At 45.3% G+C, this 22,538-nt stretch overlaps 1 protein-coding gene across 1 annotated transcript in view; it reads right to left on the bottom strand.

The window, feature by feature from the left end:
- The window catches only part of PMPCB (peptidase, mitochondrial processing subunit beta), a 408,171-nt gene that overhangs the window by 196,078 nt on the left and 189,555 nt on the right, over positions 1 to 22,538 (bottom strand). The window lies entirely within an intron of this gene.

Here is a 22,538-nt window from a genome sequence, read left to right as displayed (position 1 = left end):
TGGGTGTTTCGCCACTGGAGTTTTGCAGAAAATTCCCCACAACATTTTTGGGGGTTGAGGGAGGCGAGGGTAAATAAAGGGTTGGTGGGAGGGAAATAAAAAAATAATTTAATTAAGGGGGTTGGGGCGGGAACCCCCCTAAAAAATAATGTTAGAAAAATGTCAATGTTTTTCGGCAAAACTCCTGCAGCAAAACACCCATTGGAAAAAAGGAGGTCGACATGGAACCAGTAAAAGTACACACAGTGCTTGAAAATCTTATCCATACTATTTGGTCAGCACTTGACAGCCTAGTAATATCAAAGCTCCTTTTGTGTTACAACTTAGATCAGAAAACAGCAACAACTGCATCTTTTGGCGTTTTCAAATATTTGGAAAACAGCTCAGTAGGGAATTTACAGGCGCATAAGACTTATATTTACTTGGAAGAGCAGCAATTTAAATGAACATTAAGGTGACCAGTCAGTTTACCAAAATAAATCTTTTTAAAATATCACTTATGAGTTATTGCTCTTATGGGACATGTGGTGAAATGGCTTACATGGTCTGCAGTGGTTTCATTGTCACAATTTTTATACTCAACTGTTTGATCATGGCAATTCAATCGTTGTGCCGTACTGCGTACGGGTATATATGGGGAGAGGGTGCAAAAGGGCGAGCCAAGGGGGCAAGTTGGTGGTTAAGTGGGAAGGAGAGAAAGGGATTCCCCTCATTATAATAAGGAAGAACACTAAGATATGGCAACAGTGACATTGCCAGACCCAAACAGTGCACTTTAGAAATTGTGGGGAAGAAACCACATAGAACCGGAGCACAACCAATCTAAGAGAAAGAAGTCAAATAAAATTATACATTCTGTGAAGTAGCCCAGGACTACAGACAGACAGACACACCCTGCAAAAGCTGGAGCTTTTCCCAGGAAAGGGCTTTCCATTGTGGGAAAATCCGGCCACTAGAGGGCAAGATGGTCAAACTTTAAGATGGCCAGAGAACAAGCAAAAATCGTGTGGCACAGGGATTTTAGATTATATGGTACTCTACATGGCAATAAGCCGAAAGATACAAAGAGCAAGTAACCATAAAGTTGCCAAAAACAATGTGTCTCTACCGCACTTCACAGAAGGTGATGAGTGCAGGTACAAATAACAGATACTTTCACTGAAGAGAATAGAGTGCCCTCCAACACAGATATGATTATAACAAGGTTAAGTGAAGCAAAAAGGCTTCACTTACCTCAAAAAGTCAGGAAAGGTTCAAAACAATAGCAAACATTAGGATATCCCATTGAGGTCTACGGAGGGAAAGCAGCAAAAAGAAATACCGTTCCCAACAGTACATGACATACATTACTTGCCGTAATTGATCTTCTGATGATTGTATCTGCTTAGATTCACATGCCGTGCATAGCCTGGAGACTGCCCATGGGTGGTAGTGGTGCGTGGTATAACAGTCTGACATCTAGTGGTAATTGCAGAGTATTGCATCTTTCTTTTGAAAATCCAAAAAGGGACGTCGACCTGGGCGTGACTGTAACACTATACCTAACGTGACATGTAGTGTACCCAAAATCCTTAACGCGTCGAGGTGCCACCGGTTGTTTTGTTCTGCCGTGATGGAGACCAAGGCTAACGTGAGTCAGTACATAAAAGAGATAAAGTAGTAAGACGTCTATGTTCCTTCTACTCCAAGAGGGAAGGAAGGGTGGGCGTATGTGAATCTAAGCATGTACAATCATCAGAATTACGATTACAGTGAGTAATGTATGGATTCCTATGCTTGTGAATCCGCTTAGAATCATAACATGCTATGCATAGACTAGGAAGGAGTACCAGGAGATAGTGGTGGGATGTGTGAAGGAACAGTAGCAAAAAGAGGTCTTATGACTTACTGTCCCACCTGAGAATCAAAGGTGAGCCTCTATAAAACTATCACTTGGCATACAGGTGCCCAACTCTTAGTATAAATCTGTACTAAACAAAGGAATTTTGTAGAATGGCAGAGCAGCTAGGCTTATCTTATGAGGAGGATGTGAGATGTAGGTAAGTAGACTGAACCCAGTAAATACAATAGTCCAAAGAAACTCTTACACAGTGAAAGTTATATTAAAGATATACATCTATTCTAATATACACAAGGCAGGTAGGTAAATATTTATTTCAACTAACCAACACACAGGAATTATCAATACTCATCATAGGTGACTGCTTCAATTGTAGTTGCTTACGGTTACAAATGTTCCTGAGAATGACACTAATGACAGTTCAACCGTATTAAATCGGTACTTCCGCACACTCTCATTGATTACAGATAAACGGTAATTGCATTCATGTAGTAAAGTCACATCAGACAAAGTCTGTAGGAAGGACAAGGATGGTTATTCACACTTTAGCAATACTTTAAGTTATAGTAACACTTTTCAAGGCTTATAATACTTTTTAAGTCCAATCCCAAACTATCCAAAAGTCAGTGTAGGAGTAGGACAAAGAGTGATATGTAGCAGCAGGAAAGGCAAAGTTCCTCCATCAGTCACTAAAATCAAAATGCTTAAGCAAGATAACACAAGTTAAAGGGACTGTGCAAAGGACTGCCTAATGGGACACAAGCGGTCAAGCCTGGGTCAGATGTATGGGTGGACACCCAAACACCTTGTAACAGACTCCAGTCACACTGGAGAGAGACTCCGGCTTAGGGTAAGTTATACCTTTAGCCCCACAGTACCTCCGGTTAGAAGAACAAGTTACTTACCCAGGGTAACTTTCTTTTGACTGGATGTTCCTACCACGTATTCCTTATCTTTGATATTTCCCAATATCCAGCTTGCTGCCTCTGATTTTTTTTTTCAGTAGAGGGCACTGTGCATCGATGCCTGGTCGAGTTGATGTCCCTTGGAGGCCTCCGTCATGACGTCGACGTCACCGCAGGTATAAGTAGTACACGCAGCGCCTGTTGGCCTCAGCTCTGTTTTGACGAGTGGAGCACGGTCTTGTGATCGACGGTTACTTTCCTTGAGAGAGCGTAGACTGCAACCACAAGAGAAGTTTTACTGCGGGGTAGGATCGGAGGGGCAATAAGGAATACGTGGGAGGAACATCCAGTCGAAAGAACGTTACCATGGGTAAGTAACTTGTTCTTCAAATGGATTGTGTCTTCCTACGTATTCCTCATCTTTCATACACTCCCAAAGCAGTTTACAAAATTTGGAAGTAGTAGTAACATTTAATCATGTATGCACAAAGTGCAATACTGCTTTTCCAAAAACACACTCTTGGCTCATGGAGCAGTCTAGACTGTAGCATTTAGTAGAGGTGTGCACAGACGACCATGTGGCAGCTGCACATATAATCTTTATCGGAACACCCCTCTGCAAAGCAGACAAAGTTGCAACACCCCTGGTCTAATGAGCTCTTAGATATTCTGGAGGGTCCTTACCAGCCAGTCTAACATTCCGATATAGTTAAAATAATCCATTCAGAGATAGTCTGCTTGGTAATGCCTAGACCCAATTTGTGACCTGAATAGCTCACAAATAACTGGTCATTCTGCTGTAGTTTAGCCAATCTGTAAATGTAAAAGCTCAGTGCACGTCTAGGGTCGAGTCTGTGAAGTCTTTCTTCCTCTTTCCATGGATGTGGTGGAGGATAAAAAGATGGTAATGTTATCTTCTGGGTAATATGAAAAACAGTATGAGGAGGCCTGCAGGATAAAGTCTGTAGCTCACTCACCCTTCGGGCTGATGTTATTGCTACTAAGAAAAAAGTAAGAAGTTTTAATGGACAAGAATCTAGAGGCTCGAAAGGAGCACCCATCAGAAAATGTTAAACCAAGTTGAGATCCCACAGTGGGACCAGAAAGGGGGGTAGAGGGTAAATATTAGTTAAACCCTTTAAGAATTGAACTAGAGGAATCTTAAAGTAAGAGACTTCCTCTGAAGTGCACTTAAAAATAGGAAGCACTGCCACGTATCCCTTGATAGTACCAATCTGAAGCCCGAGATTTGCCAGATGATATAGAAAAGATAAATCGGCAGTGTGTTACATGAGAAAGGGTCAACATTCTTATCTCTGCACAAGCTGCAGAACTTACTCCAGTGGCAGCGGTATAAAGATTTGGTTGCTGGCCTTCTGGACGAAAGCAGAACCTCCATTATGTCATCCGGGAGGAGCCACTCCTTGTATCTCAGCCTCTCAGAAACCATGCGTGAAGGCTGAGAGTCCCGATATCCGGATGGAGAACCCGACCCTTCTCTTGCAAGAGAAGGTCCTCAATTTGTGTAAGACGAATAGGGGGGCAGATGGACCTGTTCACAAGGTCCGGGTACCATGTTCTCCTGGCCCAGTCCGGGACAATTAGGATCATGGATTTCTTGAACCTTCTCAACCTCCCGATTACGTGAGGAACCACGTGGACTGGAGGAAACGCGTACAGGAGTGCAAATTCCCAGTCCACCACAGACACGTCTCCTAACGCTCCTCTTTGGGGAAATACCCCTTTAGCAGTACATTTCGCACTTCCTGTTGGCACTGGTCGCGAAAAGATCTACTTGAGGGGTTCCCCAAAGGGTGAAGGACTTCTTGAGCTTGTTCCCACTCGTGGGAGATGGTGCTCTGCCTGCTCAGAGCATCCGCCGTCGTGTTCTTCTCTCCGGCTAGGTGAACTGCAGACAGAGAGATTCCTTCTTGTATTGCCCAAAACCAAAGCTGCATTGCATCTCTGCACAGTGATAGTGACCCTACACCTCCTCTCTTGTTGAGGTAGTATATGGCCACTGTGTTGTCCATCATTATCAGGACATTATTTCCGTACAGATGGCAGAAAGGCCTTCAGCGCTAGTCTGATTGCCCTCAGCTCGAAAAGTGTTGATATGTAGTTTGGGCTCTGATGGAAACCAACGACCGCTGGTCAAATCCTTGGTATGGGCTCCCCACCCCGTGAGTGAGGCATTCGTCACCACCGACATCTCGGCCATGGTTGCCAAAAAGGTTCTCCTTTTAGAATGTTCTCCCGACAGGCCCACCACTGAAGATCCAGCGAGACTCTGTTTGGGATTTGTAGATCTGACATCCTACCTGAGAATTATGACCACTGGGTCCTGAGAGCCTACTGGAGAAATCTGATTCTCAGGCTAGCCTCTGCCACCAGAAAAATGCAGGTTGCCATGAGACCGATCAACCTTAGAAAATCGAAGGTTAGTAGATGTTGGGCATTCTGGAATTTCATCACCAACTGCAGAATGTCTTGAGCCCTCACCACAGGTGGCAAGGCTTTTCCCAGAGATGCATCTAGGACTGCTCCAATGAATTGGAGTCTTTGTGATGGTATCATGTGGGACTTCTTGAAGTTGAGGGAGAAGCCCAACCTGTGAAGGGAGTGACAGGTGTAGCTGAGATTTTCCAGGGCCTGTTCTGGGGAACTGGCCCTGATAAGACAATCATCCAGGTAGGGGTAGACGTGAATCCCCCCCCCTCTTCTAAGACTCCCTGCCACAACCACCATTAGCTTGGTGAAAACCCTTGGGGCGGAGGTCAGCCAAAATGGCAGAACCTAAAACTGATAATGATAACCAGCAACGGCGAAGCTCAGGTACTGTCTGGGCTTGTGATGGATTGGCACATTAAAGTAAGCATCCTGGAGGTCCAATGATACCATCCAATCCTGAAGCTGGAGGGCCCTTAGGAAGGGGTTACCATCTTGGACTTGTCCTTCCTGAGGAACTAGTACAAGTCTAGTAAGTCCAAGATGGGTCTCAATCCTCCTTCCTTCTTGGGGATTAGAAAATATGGAGAGTACCAACCCTTGTTCCTCTCCACTACAGGTACTGGTTCTATCACACCTTTCTCTAGCAGGGTAATTATCTCCTGCATAAGGAGCGGATCTGGAACTTTCAAAGAGTTGTTCCCCAGTGGACGGCTCTGAGGTTTTTGTAGGAAAGGTAGGCAGTAACCTTGGCCAATTGTTTCCAATGTCCAAGCAGCTGAAGTAATAGTGTGCCATTCTGTCAGATGTTGTGACAACCTGCCTCCTACTGCAGTCTTGTGTTCGAAGACCTCAGAGAGGTTTTGGGGCGGCTGACGCAGTGGCTGAAGGTAAAGCAGCCGTTGCGATCTTAGTACTTCTCCCCAGTCCACCAGGGAGGAATCTTATGTCCTCTTTGAGATGACTGTCCTCTGCCCCTTCCGAATGCGGAATAGTGAAAGGACCTACCCTTCCAGGGCACACCTGTGGGGTGGTTTGGAGTTTGCCTTATTTCAGCTCCAAGGGATCTGGTCTCCGCCTTTAAAGTTTGCAGCTTCTCCAAACTCTCATCAGCTTTATTTCTAAATAGATTTGTGCCGTCAAAGGCCATGTTGAGAAGTCTGGATTGTACGTCTGGGCCAAATCCTGACTTCCGCAGATTTGCGTGGTTGCAGATCACTGTACTAGCTGCCATAGCTCTGCTGATGGCGTCAACAGAGTCGAGACCAGTCTGGAGGGATTCGCACATAGCGTCTTTCCCATCTTTGACAATGTTAAGGAAACCATCTCGTTCCTCCCCTTCGGGATATGGTCAGCTGCCATCAGAATGCATTCCCAAAGGGTGTGGGTAAATCTCGGCAGCGTGCATGTGTCATTGGCAGATTTTAAAACCATACTGCTGGCCAAGAAAACCTTCTTGGCCATGACATCATAGCGTTCATCATCCCTATCCTGCGGTATCATGTGGTAGGCATTTTGTCTCCCTGAGGAAGTGGCTGCCTGCACTTTCTGGTGTAGGATGCTTTGAAAGGTACAGAGGGTCAGAACTAGAAGCTCTGTATTTGGCTGTTAGTTTTTTTTTTATCTAAGGCCGGGACAACCTTGGGTGTTTCCCAATTGGAAGTCAATCTCCTGTGCAAAGCATGATGGAAAGGGACAATTGGGTCCTCCTGTGGTCCGTTGTCTAAAATATCTGTTAAATCGTCCTGTTCAAAAACAGGTGTGGGTCTGGACCATTCGATATACTCCATGACTCTCGTCATGAGCTGTCTGTATGCTACTTCAGCATGGTCTCCCGATCTGCCTTTCCAAAATCCACTTTAGGTGAAGTATCAATACCACTTGCTTCATGGAGACAATATTGCAAATTCTTCCTGCGAGATTCTTCTGATATAAGTTCATCCGGTACAGATTGTGTTCCATATCAGAGAACTCCTCTGCGTCTTCATAAATTGAAGATAGTTTTAAAGTACTCCATACGTGGTTGTGGTGTATAGGTTTGTTCAAATGAAGTAGGTGTTACGGATGTCATAACAGGAGCTGAAATCATCGATGTCGATGACCTCGACACATGTGCGGAAGGCTTCGATGGAATCGACGATGGCGTTGATGACTTAATTGTATCGTCGATGTTTTCAACATATGTGTCGAAGGGATTGACCCATGCAGCGCCAAGGAGGTCGACACTTGAGCCGTCAATGACTTCCCCATCGGTACCGGCACAGACGGCGTCAAAGAGACACTCTTCGGACCCATTGTAAAGATTTCCTTTGGTGTCGATGACGTCTAATTTTTATGTTTTGAGGCGGCTTTCTCTCGACTCGAGGGATGAGATCACTTTCGAGGAAGTTCGACAGCTGGGTACAAAGACACACGGCTCTTGTGCTTCCGAGGTCTTTCGACTGGAGCATCGCCTCTTGGTGTTGGCAAGGGGCGGGCAAGGCCACGTTCTCGAACACCTTCATCATACAGAGCCTAAACTCCTCCCACTGAGCGGGGGTACTAGATTTCAAAGGGCAAACGACCCGTTTGGGTGAACTAGATGACAAAGCGGACAGTGACCTATGGTGCCTCTTTTTGCCATGCCTCGAAGATGAGGAATGATGCCAACCACTTCTCGAATGGGAACGTTTAGAGCTCTTATGACGAGGAGACATTGGTCTCGACTCGTCTGATGATTTACGTTTAGAAAGGGTTGAAGGGGATTATTGAGGCTTACCTCTCTCCATCTTCCCTCTGCACTCTCTCAAGGCCTTGGCCATCATCGACAGGCAGTCCTCACACTCTGAACACGGATGCTTTGACCCTAAACACCACAGGCAGATCCTGTGTGGTCCGTCACAGACATTTTAGCACCACAGTCCCAGAACTTCTTAAATCGGACCAAGGAGTTGATGACGCCGATGATGAAGCCATATTGTGTCCAAAACTTGATGAATTTTCAAAGAAACTCAAAGGATATTTCTGACTAGGAACTTGGCGTTACGTTACCGAAGCTGTGAAGCACGGAAAAACAGAACTGAGGCCAACGGGCGCTGTGTGTTTTCTACTTATACCTGCAGTGACGTTGACGTCAAGACAGAGGCCTCCGAGGGACATCGACTCGACCAGTAATCGACGCACAGTGCCCTCTACTGAAAATAAATTCAGAGGCAGCAAGCTGGATATTGGGAAATATCAAAGATAAGGAATACGTGGGAGGACACAGTCCATCCAAGCAGCTGGAGTCTTTCCTGTGCAGCAGTGACAGACCCGGTCTCCTGATTCCTCGGTCTTGTGATGAAAGGAAGGACCCTGAATGGGATGCCACAGCAGCAGTCACGAGAAAGGACCCTCAGCTTGGATTGCTTAGGTCTCTCACGCAAGACTGCAGTTTTGGTGCCTTTTTATCAGCTCCAACAAAGGATGTTTATCATCCAGTTAATCTTCCTCGTTTCTTCAGTTCTGAACTCTGTTGAGGGGACTTGGATGAGTGGGATTGTGCCTCTGGAGCTCACCAAACTTCTGGGCATATTTGTCCACACCAAGACGATGCACTGCAAATGGGCTGGAGGTCTGGTATTCACGGTTTGCAGCCCTGGCAAGTCAAAGCGCCTTGGGAGATTTCTCGATTTATAGTTTGTCTTGGGGCTGGTTGGTCCCACCAGACAAAGGGAAGGAGTCGTCCTCTTCAGAGCTCTGCTGTTGATGAGAAAATGGGGTTAGGGCAGCAGTGCCCACTTCACGGTTACTGGAAGGGTCTGCAGGCGTGTTTGGTAGTCTTCAGCTTCGGTTCCAGTGGTCGACTTGCCTTTAACCTCAGGAACCTCAACTTATATTTGGATTTCCCATACCCTCCTCTACAAACTCTCCCAGCAGTTTACAGAAAGGGGCGAGTGGCTGTCCAATTAGGACAGCTAGCCCCCCCAGTGGGAACTGGTTCCATTCAGGCACTCTGGCAGACAAAGGACAGGGGAGTGTTAAACTTCTCCCCTGCATCCTGCCTTCGCAGACACACTGGAGCCTAGGTGGGGACACCCAAGAGTTCCTGCCAAAGGCAAATCCCACACACAGACCTCCCACTCCAAGATTGGTAGAAGGGCTAACAAATGACAACGACAAAAGAAATGGCGAAAAAAGAAAGGAGCCCCATGTTAGAAGGATAGCTCGAGCAACACAGGTTCGATACCCGGGTCTGTGCTTACAAACCTCTGGGTATTAAGGATGTTATAAATGTTAAAGGTATTTGTACCATGCACTGTCACCAACGGAGTTGATCCCCAGGCGCTCTGGCGGATCTGAAAACGAAATGGCGGGATGGATTTGTAAGGTGGAGAGGGAGTAGGATAGTGAGAGGGGTGGTGTATTGTCGGCAGCTTCGGCTCGGTATACACTGTGTGCTGAGCTTTGGTGCGAGTGTCGAAATAACCAATTATAATTGTGAACAACCGAGACTGTCAATACGGGTAGGTGCAAGTCTGCTGAGCACAGCTGCCAAAAGATTGTGTTCCCCTGGAACATGATGCGATAGAAGGAACATGTTGTATTTGAGTGCCCATTTCCAAATGTTCTGTGACAGTTTAGACAGCCCTGGAGAGCGAGTGCCTCCCCGTTTGTTCAGATAGTACATGGCTGTGGTGCTGTCTGTAAGGACAAAAACTGTCTTCTTCAGGTTTGTTTGGAAGGCCTTTAGGGCTTTGAACACTTCAAGAAGTTCCAAAAGATTTGTTTGTTTATTTTATTTGTACCGCGCGCCAGTTCCAGAGGTATCAGGGCGCAGAGACAAGGATATTTTAAGCTTACAAAGTTACATAATGTGGTACAGTGGAATTTACAAATGTACATGTTACATGTTGAGGTAAGAGGCTTACAAAGTTACATAATATAGTACAGTGGAATTTAAAAATTTACACGTTATATATTGAGGTAGGAGGCTTACAGAGTTGCATGATGTGGCACAAAGGAGTTTACAAATTTACATATTCAGTTTTTTATTTTATTTATTTATTTTGCATTTTTAAAGCGCTCACACAGCCCGCGGGCATCGAGGCGCTGTTACAGGAATGGTTTGTTTTTCAGTTGCTTAATAGTTTGTCTTAGTTGCGTATTTATAACACACTTAAATACCAAGAGGTTTCTAAGCGCGACCCAGGGATCGAACCTGTGTTGCTTTGTGTCGCCTTGCTTCCAAGGCGAGCACGTTGCCGCTGAGCTACCCTACCGGGCTCTATGTTAGGTATGCAGCGTACACGTTCTAGTATAAGGCGTAGCAAGAGTATACAAAATTAAGTATGGCAGTCAGGTAATGGTAGGTACTGTTGGGAAATGTTAGAAGCCTTTCTCTCCTTAGTCTGGATTTAGATATCATTTGATAATGTTACACCTGAAATGTCGGTATGTTTGGTTTTCCCTCAGGTGTGGAGGCAAGGAGTTCCATAGCTGGGCAGCTTTGACAGGGAAGCTATTTCCCCCAATGGTAGCTCGTTTGAATGGTGGAACCGTCAAGCAATTGGTGTAAGTTGATCTCATAGGTCGGTTTGTCGGTCTTCTGTTGAACCTCTTAGTGAGGTAGGGGGGTGCTGCATTGTTGAGGGCTTTGAAGGTAATGGAGGCCGTTTTACGTTTGATTTTTGTCAAAAGTAGATAGCCAGTTATTATTTCTCCTTGCTGAGGAGATGTTATCTTTTTTAGACATTCCTAGCGCTGCTCTTAAGGCATTGTTTTGGAGTAATTGTATTTTCTTAGTGATATATTTGTTGGCACCTATTTAGAGAGCATTATCATAGTCCAACTTAGATAGCACAAGTGCTCTTGCCAATGTGGTATAGCTACTTGTAGAGAGGAATGGTTTAACTGATCTAATCGGTTTACACATATATGCCATAGCATTTACTTGTTTTGTCAGGGTGAGACCAGAGTCAAGGTAAAAACCTAGTGTTTTTACCTCCTTCATCACTTTAATCGTGTTGCCGTCTATGTTGAAGGAGGTATATTTATGGCCGGGTTTGTTAATATTAGGTTGGGTCCCCAGGATGAAGAGCTCCTTTTTATCATCATTCAAGCATAAGCCATGGAATGCCATCCATGCCTGTATGAGGTATATCCTATTCACCAAGGCCAAATCCCGGTTGTAATCCCCTGTAAGTGGGAAGATAATCTAAGTGTCATCTGCATAGTTAGTGTAGGTGACACCCAGACAATCCAGATCATCCAAGAGGGGCTTGGTGAATATGTTATACAGAGTAGGGAAGACACAGGAGCCCTGGGGGATACCACATGTAATGGGGATATAATTGGCTGCTTCTAAGGTAGAGAAGACTCTCATTGTTCTTTCGCTGAAGAAAGATTGGATCCACACTATGGCGTGTTGTGAGAAGTGTGCAGCCGTTCTAAGTGGTTGCAAAGAACAGTGTGGTCCACCAGGTCGAATGTGTGATAAGTTCTGTACCCGGACTCCTTTCTCGTCCCCTTCCTTCACACTCTCCTCACCTGAACTGCAGGAATCGTTGTCTGTGTCTTGTAGGTGCTTCGGGCTAGATAGTCTCTCTCCTTGTTCCGGTGAGCGTGCTTGTCATGGAGGGAGGCCACAGTGACTGCTGATAGACAGTTGTCCCGGGACCTCCCTTCCGGAACCAAGCCGGAATAAGGGAAAACCCCAGTGGGGAAAAACTCTTGATGACTAGTAGACTCCTCTATTCTTTTGCAGGGAAGATGGAGCACAGACTGGAATGCGAGGTAGCAGGTAAGGCGGAAGATGCTTTGCTAAAACGTGGATCCGAAGGAACAGAAATGAAGATCCACTGAATGATGTCAGTGGTTTGAGAGCTCTGCTGGTTAAGGTGTGGAGAGTCCAAGGGTTGGGCAGAACACAAGAGAGCCCAGCCAGCCAAGTCAAAGGAAGGTGAGAGGGACAAGGAGTCCAAAGAAGCAAGAAACGAGAGAAAGAGGGCGGAGCCACGTCTGCGGGGACGGAACCGCCAAAAGCAAAAGGATATAGACCCACTCAAGAGGCGGAAAGAGGGAGAGGAGAGATAGAGCTTCGCTAAGGAAGGCAAAGCCAGGAAACACTGCTGACAATCCGAGGAACAAGAGCGACAGCAGAAAGGAGCGAGGGAACCCGGAAGCAGAGAGCATCCGAGAAGGTTGCAACGCGAGGTCCACTGGGACAGGGGGGAATTTATACTCCCAGCGGCACCGCGCTACATAGAGCGACAAGGACACAAAGAAGGGACTAAAACTTCCTACCTCTGCGCTTCCATCTCCAACGCGGAAGAATCCGCGAGTCAGGACTTCTGCGGATGACAGAACGCTGCTGAGAGGTCTAGGAGGAGTAACGAGGCGCATTTACCCTGATCTCTCAGCTCGTCAACTTGGGCCTTGAGGTCGATGAGTGCCGTTTCAGTTCCGTGCTGAGCTCTGAAACCCGATTGTCGGGTACCCAGGAGTTTGTTCTGTTCCAAAAAGCGCTGAATCTTTAAGTATGCCACATTATCTAGTATCTTAAGGAGGAATGGCACAGTTGTAATTGGTCTATAGTTTGTCGATATAGCAGGGTTGAGTGTTTGTTTCTTCAGAAGAGGAAGAACCCAAGATTCCTTGGAATAGTGCCTGAGGTAAATGACGCGTTAATAAGCTTGGAGATAAAGGGTGAAAGATCTCTTGCGGCGTCTTTTATAATTCGGGCAGGACATTGGTCTCCTCAGCAGTTTGAAGGCTTGAGAGAGAGTATAATTTTTTCAACTTCTAATGTTGTAGTTTTATTGAAATTGAAGCGAAGTTCTGGTTTAGGTGAGATCAGAGCATTTCTAGGTTGGGTACTAGATGTTGGTACATTTAGTTTTTTTTAGGCGATTTTTACTTGAAGCGTGGCAATTTTGTCAGTAAGTGCTTTCTGTATATCAGCACACCAGGTCTTATCTTTAACAAATGTATCAGGTGCAGAGATGGGGTTTTCTAATCCCTTTAATATAGTGAACAGTTCCTTTGTACCTGATTTGGCCTGTAGTATCCGGTTATCAAAACTTTCTTTTTTAGCTCGTCATATTTCATTTTTTATATTTTGTGGAGATATTAATAAGGTTTGCTTTGTTCACCTCAGAAGGTGTAAACCTCCATATGGATTCACTTTTTCGTTTTCCTTTTCTCAATGACTTAAGGGATGGTGTAAACCAGGCATTTAGATGTGCTCTTGGTTTGCTACTCCTCATTTTTAAAAGGGGCAATAGTATAGATAGCTTCTGATGGTTCTAGGTCATTTGGTCGAAAATAAATGGTCGACAGGACAAATGGTCAAATTTTTTTCTTTTGCTTTTTAAATTTTTTTTGGGAGGGGCGGGTTGTTCCCCCCAACCCCCTTTTTCTTGCTAAAAACCCCTTTTTTCCCTAAATCAAAACCTAAAAAATATATATATAAATTTAAAAAAAATTCCACCATTTGACCTGCCGACCAAATTGTGTCGACCATTTGTCTGTCGACCATTTGACTGGACACCGCTTCTGATACAACTTTGTTAAATTCATTCACTAAAGTAGATGGATCAAGTGAGTCTGGGAGTGAATATGTTTGGAAGCAAATGATGGAGACAACATGCCGTGCACGGTCTGTTGTAGGAGGTGTGCTCCCCTCACCCAGACAGAGATGCTTCTCTGGTGAGAGTGACTTCTACTCCAGGGGTGGTGAAGGATTTCCCCTTCAGAAGGTTTTCCTTTGACCACCACTGCATAGACTGAACAAGGGCCGTCGAGACGACCACTAGATCATCCCACTGACTGCTTGCCTGAGACCACTGGCTTGAGAACCACTCCTACATGGGGCGCATGGAACCAGGAAGATGCAGGATGCCGCTGTTAGGCAGAATCCCGTGCAGTGCCCTTAGAGACCACTACACACAATTAAAACTACAGGAGGCAGTACAAGTTTTACCTTTGGTACAAGCCTGTACTACTAGGTTATAGTGGTTGCAGTAGCGAAGCAGCCAGGCTTATCTCAAGAGTATATGAGCAGTATCAGAGATTACACAAAGGGACCACAATTACTGTGGCTCAAGCAAACACTGACTCAAGGTTTCAGGTAAAAAAATATAAGTACATTTATTTTTAAACCAATTGTTATCAACATGGCACTTCTATTAATTCAAAAAACACATGTTAAATATGTGGTTAACTAACCAATTCACTTTGTACAGTATTATTCGAGGTAAGTACCCTGTGTTTGAATGGACCGGTGTTATGAAACAGAACACGTTACCATGAATATAATTGCGATCACTTTGACAGTTCGGTCTACTAGATAAACGTGTATCCATGGCAAGAAATGCTAGTGGGGTAAAAACACACTTAGCACCCAAAATACCCTGAGAGAGTTGGGGGCAGAAATCACAGGCAATACGTTGGTTAGGCAGACAAAATCGAAGAACACAATTCAAGAGTCAAGGGGCCGGAGCCAAAGCCAAATGACACCGGGTGCCTGTTGTCGAGGATCACACAGTCTGACAGTTCGAGATTCAACGTTGCCAAGAGTACTTTGATATTGTCAATGTTCGGAAGCAAATGTTATAAGAAGGAGGGAAAAGTAAGGACAAGCCTTAAAATAGAGAAGTAGGGATTTCACCCAAAAATCCTCAAACAGGAGCCAGTATCTTTCTCAAAGAACGAAGCTGGTGCCACGGCAGTTGTTCCTGTTAGTTTCCCGCAGACCCACGCTTTCCTGCAGCTTCAGCGTGAAGGACGATGAGGGGGTACGCACCACACAGGGATGAAGCCGGCAGCAGCGACAATGAATAAAAGGTGCGCTCCTTAAAAACAGGAGAGGTTCTTCAGGTGGCTATCCGGACCACTACAGTAGTGTGCAGCGATTTCGACCACAAACGCGACCTCTGGCTTTAGATGATGAGCTAGTTATCTCCACCAGGCTCAAGGGACTGGATCTCCTCTTAGTCGTTGAAGGGTAGATAGCTCAGGACTGCAGCAGGGCTTCACCGGTACGGGGTAGTTGCAGCAGTCGACCTCTCCTCCACTTCTCGTCGGTTCCTTGTAGTTCCAGTGGCGACTCTCTGACTTCCAGCCCAAGAGACCTGCCTTTTATGCGCAAAAACCCCATTCACACAGCCTGGCTGTCAATCACCCAGCCCGGACAACCACCTTGCCCAATCATGGTAAAGTGCAACTTGGGTTTCCTAGGATACCCTGTGCAGGGGGTGACTACACCCCTCCCTCACATTCAGCCCACCCAGACACCCAGGCACCTGGAGGAGGGCTTCTTAGCGGAAGCTTGCCAAAAGACAGTGAACAACGAAGGCAAACCTGGTTTGCCGCGCAAAGTAAAACACATGAAGGGTTTTAACAAAAAGAAATGGCGAATAAACCGTACCTGAACAAAAGAAAAAGCATTTGGTCAAGCGGGTTTAGGTTCGAGGCTAACACAATAGCCTACAATATTACCACGGTTATATAAGATAACCGTGGTAGAAAGCTAGGGTAGATACCACTGCCACCAGCCATGTCTAAATGTTAAAAAGAGCGAAACAATGCTCTGAGGTACAGATAAAAAGGGTTAAGAGTTAACCTTTCCAGCACTCCATGTAAGATGGTGTGTACTGGATCTGTGGTTAAATTTGACTAAGTAAAGTTAACGGTAACATTACCCTTTTCTGGGGGATGGTAGTCGCCTCAGAAATGGAGTCGGGGGAGTCTGAACGACAACCCTGTGCCGCTGCACAGAAGGTGCTGGGTGACACACACAAAGAAGGGGGCTACTGAAGTTGTGTACTCCAGAGCCCACAATCACAGAAAAACAGGTCGAAACACATAGCAAAACACAAGTAAGTAAGTGTGGGGAAAAAAGAAAAAAGTCACACTCTTACCAAGTGGAAAGAAACAACTCCAGGGATCCAGCAAAGCTGCTGAGGGACTCACCAGGTAAGGGAAATTAGCCAAGAATTGAGAATTCTTCCTAACAGCCGTCATCCTCACTAGCCACATGGCTTTCCCTATCGTTATCCGGCAGGTGGCTACATACTGAGGGATCTGGCACATGTTTTGAACCCTCTCAGAGGGAAGACAAGTCTGTCTTCTGTCCGAATTAGTGCTCCTAGAAACTGTTTAACTTGACTGGGGACCAGACTGGATTTTCTCTCGTTGATTGAGAATCCCAGGTTGAAAAGGCGATCTACTGTCTTTTGATGGTTTGCGAGTCTCCAGTTATGAGCCAGTCGTTGATAAGGGTACACTGGAATGGACTGCCTGTGCAGGTGAGCTCCCTGAGCTCCCGCTTCTGCTAGAACCTTTGTAAATACCCTTGGAGATGAGGCAATGTCGAAGGGGAGTAACTTGAACTAATAGTGAGTGTCCTCTATCTTGAACCGGAGGTACTTTCTGTGTGCTTGCAACATTGAAATAAGAAAGTATGCATCTTGTAGCAGTGGGTTTCCTTCCTGTAGAGTTGGCCTGCTGAACTTTTGAGGTTTGACATACTTTGCAGGACGCAGATCTGAAATAGGGTGCATGGATAAATCCTTTTTGGGTACAAGGAAGTATATTGAATAAATGCCCTTGTTTACACCGAAGATCTGGGATGACCGTGATGCCTCCCTTCTGTACTAGGATCTGGATGACTTTTAGTAGTATCTGTAGATGTTCCGGCGACAACGGTCTGCTCTTGGGTGGATGGAAACGGGGTGGTTCCAAGAATTCTAGGCAATAACCGATCCTGACGGTTTGGAGTACCCACTGATCCATGCATGGGTAAAAGATAGTAATCGCCCCACCTACCAGGGAGACATGTGAGGGGACCTATACCACTGAGTCATGTGTTGGCTGGAGTTGGGGAGTTTCTGGCTGTAGAGTTTCTCCCTATACCGTTTCCGCACGTAAATCCCCGCTGTTGAGGTGTCTGGGAACTGCTGGAAGGGCCCTGTCCAGAATACCAAGGAGTCCCTTTGAGTTCCATAGTTCCCTGGGAAAAGAATTGCCAGCGAAAGGACAAGCAGGTGTTAAAAGCTCCCCATAGGACAAAGGGCTTGGCTGAGATCTGGTTCAATGACTAGCATTTTGTGCTCTTTTTTTTTTAGCGGTCTCAAGGGCCTCATCAACTGCCTTACCAAAGAGTCTTCTACGGGTTTCTTTATGGGAGAAGCCTGTATTTCTGGTTTAAAGCTTCTGAGCCATGAATGGCGCTTTAACAGGAGGGTCCCTTGTGCAAGAACACATCCTGCCGTCTCGGCTGAATCCAGGGTGTTCTTTAGAATGTTCTGTATACTGTGACGCCCTTCAGTTACTGTTAGAGGAGTTTAAGAACTATTGGTAGTAAGACTTTAGCAAGCTATCCCAGTGGTTTGTACATCCCCCAACTTTTAGAATCAGTCTGTACTGGCTCAGGACCTTGGTAGAGTGGCAGAGCACTCGGGCTCATCTTAAAAGGAAGATGTGAGCTCTAGGTAAGTACACTGAATCTTAGCTAGACGGGCACAACAATGACGCACTTACACTTATAGCTATCATTTACTTTTAAACCTTTGACATTAAGTCATTAAGTTACATATAAAATATAAAATACATTAAAATGACACAATCAGTTATCACTAATACACAAGATCAATGCCACGGGGAAAATATATACAAACAAAACTAGTATGTGACTGTCCAAAGGGATTACTGGAGTGTGCCGCATTCCAAATGCACCAGAGGGGTCGGAGCACTTGGCGATAATTGCAAAACATTTTTTTAAAAAAAAGTTATTTTCTGTTAGTAGAAGGGTCTTTGCATTCTTTGCTACAGCTCTAATGCAGGTGAAATTGCACCACTCCCATGATGGCTAAAGAAAGCCAAGATTGCTCCACAATATTTATTCAGCGTGGCCGCCGCCCTAGTTAGCTGGTGGGCCCATCCAGGGCTTGCCTGGATTCTCACCCCCAAATAGTCAAAACCTTCGACTTGTTCTACTATGTTGTTGTTAATCATAATTTGGAGGGCGACCCTCTTCCCGACTTTTGGTATGATCATCATAAACATCATCTTGGCCGAATTAATGTCAAGACCCAGCTACTTGGACTTCCTTATAAAGATTGCTAGAGATTCCCTTAGGCCCGGCAGTGACGTGGATATTAGCACTGCGTCATCCACGTAGAATAATGCTGGGAACTTGGTTATAGTTTAATAAAAAGTATAGATTTATCACTTTAAAATACTTCAGACGTTTACATTAGAAAAAACAGGTTTGCTGATACCTCGCACTTGGCTTGTAGAAAAGGATGAATATCCGCACGTTTGAGTGCGTTCAGTGGTATTTATTTAGAAGAAGACATGCAGCCTTTTTGTGGTCAGCCGACATGTGTTTCGACATCTGGGGTCCTTATCAAGACTATCTTGTAGGGAAGTGGGCCCAGATGTCCATGGGTGTTGGTTCCTGTATAGGCAGTGGTCGATAGGTCCTTTCTGTTTCAGTCTTGGGTTGGTTAGTTTATTGCCCGTTAGGCATGGGATCCTCGCCCGTCCGTGTGCGATTTCCTCGTTTGAGATGAATGATATATTAGAACACTTAGGAATACTTGATAATACACTTCAAAGAGCATTTTAACTTTTGTGTTTGTTTGCGGTTACATTTGTAGCAACGTTAGAAAGGGAAAAGACAATGTTATCGTATTATCGGTTACTGCGCACTCATGCAGTTTTGAACAGGTTATACAGGAATACATTTATTCTGCAAACACATATAGTAAAGTCACTTAAAGGGAGGAAAATGGTTAGTTAGTGTAACATAAGCTTAGTTCAAGGTCCTAGAGGCGGTTTCTTCATCCAAGTAAGTCCTTTAAGTCCAAAAACGCAACCCTAGCTAAAGGCACTTCAGAGAGGGCTTGTAGTCTTGACAAGCAGGGAATTATGAAGAGTTCCTGTGGATTTCTTCCAGTTTCTAGTGTTATTGAAGCAGCAAGTTAACAAATAACAAGGGCAACCTTAAAACGGACTTGAGAAGGGAACACTAGCTGCAGCTTGGGTCTGAGGTAATAGGGGGTTGCTCTGGACACCTCTACGTGTAATCCAATGCTCTAGACCAACTTCTTGGAATCAGGTAAGCAATACCTTTTTCCCCACATTACCTTAGGTTAGAAGAAAAGGTTTGTGTTGGATGCTCTGCAATGTTGCAGCTCAGGACCCAACCTCTGGATTCCTTGGTCTGATGACTGAAGATTGGACAATGAACGGGATCTCTCAGCAACAGTAGAGGGAGGACCTACAGTACGACTTTCAGCAACTTCTTGATTCACTCTGTGGATTTGGCACCTTTCATGCAGCACCAACAAAGGACATGGATTGCCCAGTCAATCTTATTTGCTTCCTACCTGCCCAGAACCTCTGGAGCCTAGGCGGAGATACCCAAGGGTTCCTGCCAAAGGCAAAACACACACACAGACCCTCCCCCTCCCAGAACGGTCGAAGGGCTAACCAAGAACAACCACGCTAGTAAATAGTGAAAAAATAACAGAGGCCCCCCAAGTTGGTACTTGGGTGTCCCTATTGTGCACTATTGAGGCTATGGAAATAGCCTGCGGTAGTTGGTAGAACACGTCCACTGCCACCAGCCATATCTAGGTGATTGTCTATTTGACTAAAAAAGTCACAGGAGCAGAGAGAAGGGGGATACTAGGTATCCTGTTGGCACTGCACTGAAGGTGGTGTGTGCCAATCTCTCAGACTATAGAGATTTGGGAGAGTTACTAAGAACTGTAGTTACTTGACGATACAAAAAATAATCTCAAAGGAGCACCCTAAGGGTCCCCAGCAACACTGCCCATAAGGAGCTCTGTGCTGCAGTTGTAAAAACACAGATGGCTTTAAGAGCTATGAAGCAGACAAACTCCATAGTACAAGTAGAGTACAAAGAACAGAGTTCCAAAAGACAGAGCCCAGAAGAATGAATGAGTGGAAAAAGTCTCCACTCATTCAGGATTGAAAGAAAAGGGTCCAGAAGTTCAGCAAGTAGTGCTGGCGGTCTCACTTGGAGAGGGGATGAGTTACCACTGCTAACAGTTGTTTATGGTTAGGCTCTGGGACGGTTTGTAGGCCTTCTTGCACAAGTCCCCATTGGACATCGCTATAGCTTGCCAGGAGCATGGTATTATTAGCCATACGAGTGCTGAATGAAGCCGAGGTGGTGATCCGTTTACCAAGAGCATAATGCTTTTTACAATCCTTGTCTGGAGGGGACTCAGTCGAGGACGGTGGTACGTCTGCCCGTTTTCTGTAGGTTGCAACAACCAGGGAGTTCTGAAGACACTGGACGGAACATCTTATCAACTCTAGGGTTCGACAGCCTGAGTGAGTGAGGGCATAAATAGGGAGAAAGGCGTTTCTTTACTGGGTTCAGAAGAGGAATTGCCAGACTGGCAGGGATTTGTTCTTTGAGAATATCCTCAATGAAATCTGTTTTCAGTATAGCCTTCTGGGTTACGATCTTGAAACAGTCAGCAGCCTTCCTGAGGAGGTTGTTGAATAAGATCTTATTGTCAATATGCGATGAGTCCTGGGGCTGAGCAAAGAAAATGTTATCCAGGTCAAGTTCATGGGGCGGGGTAGTGGGCAAAGTACCTTAGTCATCAGCAGGCACCCAGTGTTAGGGAGAATTCTAATTTCTGTGCAAATTCCCTTAAACCCTAGAGACCCCCGGCTCTTTTACTGGACTTTAGGACTTTTTAATTTTAAACCTGGAGTGAGCAAGCCCTTTTTCTCACTCTCTCATGTTTTTTTTACCTGATTTGGATTTTGTGTTTGTTTTGCTTTTTGAGTCTGACAAACTCCATAGGCATCGACTTTTTGTATGGTGACACACAGCACCTTCAGTGCAGTGTCACAGAGAAGTCCTTTAGATCTCATACGGTTTAAATACATTTTCTTGGGTGAACTACAGTTCCCAAAAATAGTAAAGTGAAATTGATGTTACTTACCTTTTATCTTTGTAGGTCCAGAACACCCCAACCTATGTGGAGTGCTGGGGGGGTTACTTAGTAGCCCCTTTTTCTACCTATTCATGTAACATTTTTTATGTTACCCTCACTCCTTTAAATGGCTGGTGGCAGTGGTTTCATTTTCCTACCATTGTGCGTTTCTACCGCAGGCTGAATCCTCAGCTGCAGTATAGCATTGTTGTTGGGAAGGAGCTAGCGCCTTGCTTCATTCCCAAGCACTTTATAATTAGGCAATACTTCTGTTGAGAGTTTCTAAGCACTACAAAGAGACCAGGGGGAGGAGGAACCCTGGGAAAACCTTTTTTTCATGCAAATATAATCACACACAAAGGCATGCGTGGGAACTAACAGAAGGCAGTTATTTAAATATAAGGTGCAAATAACTATTAGATGAATAAATTGGTAAATGTTAAAAAGCACAGTGCAGCCAAGCTTTCTGCCAGGAGGAATGTGGCCTGCGCTAAAAATGGATTGCAGAGCATGCAGTGTTGCGTCACGAAGGCTAAGCTCTGGCAGAGCACACAAAGCTGTCTGTCAAAAGGCCATGCAGACTAAGAATAGGGGATTGTACGTGCTCAATGCATGGTATGCAGAATTATGCAAAACAAGGTTATGGGGAATTATTGGACCAGATAAGAATATGAGTATAATGAGTGAAGTATGGAGAGCATGACGGGAAAAAATGTGTTTATATATAAATGTTCATAAGTAACAAAATGATGAAAAATGAAGCTACAGTATATTCTTGCATAGGCTAGCAATATGTTAAGTAGCATGTCCTAAAACAGACAACGCCGGCCATGGAGGAAAGAAGACTGGAGCATCCCTTGCAGGGAAGGGGGACGCTTTTGGATGGAGCCACGCCCATATCCAGAGATGTCACTTCAGCAAGCTAGGAGTATAAAAGCTCCTGCCTGGCATCAGTCTGGAGGAGCTTGGCACAGTTGAGGGACAGAATATGTCGTTCAGAGAGCAGAGTTCTTTGCAGCATCCTCATTTCTGTTAAAGATTAAACTTATTATCCTTGCAAGATAAGACTCTTGGACTTGCTTTCCTAGAGGGGTGCATTCATTCTGGTGTGAGCCTGATTGGGGGTACCCGTATAATTAAGGGGTACCCCTGTAAAATGTGCTGCCTTTCAGTGGCGACGACCAGACATGACCTTCGTTTTTTGCCCCTGTACTTTGCAAAGACCCAGGCCAGTCAGCTACGCCCATCTATAGTGACCGGTTCCCTAAATCAAAAAACGCATGTGTCTTGAGCGATTTTTGTAGGAGCCATTTTAAAAGAAATCCACTCTGCTCACTAAAGCGGGGCGTTGTCATGATACCTGCCCCCGGAGCACCAGGACCGGCCCAGCACCCCCGG

This window comes from Ambystoma mexicanum, chromosome 12 (genome assembly GCF_040938575.1).
Source record: "Ambystoma mexicanum isolate Mex_15411 chromosome 12, UKY_AmexF1_1, whole genome shotgun sequence".
Taxonomy (NCBI): Eukaryota; Metazoa; Chordata; class Amphibia; order Caudata; family Ambystomatidae; genus Ambystoma; species Ambystoma mexicanum.
This window is presented reverse-complemented; position numbering and strand designations above follow the sequence as displayed.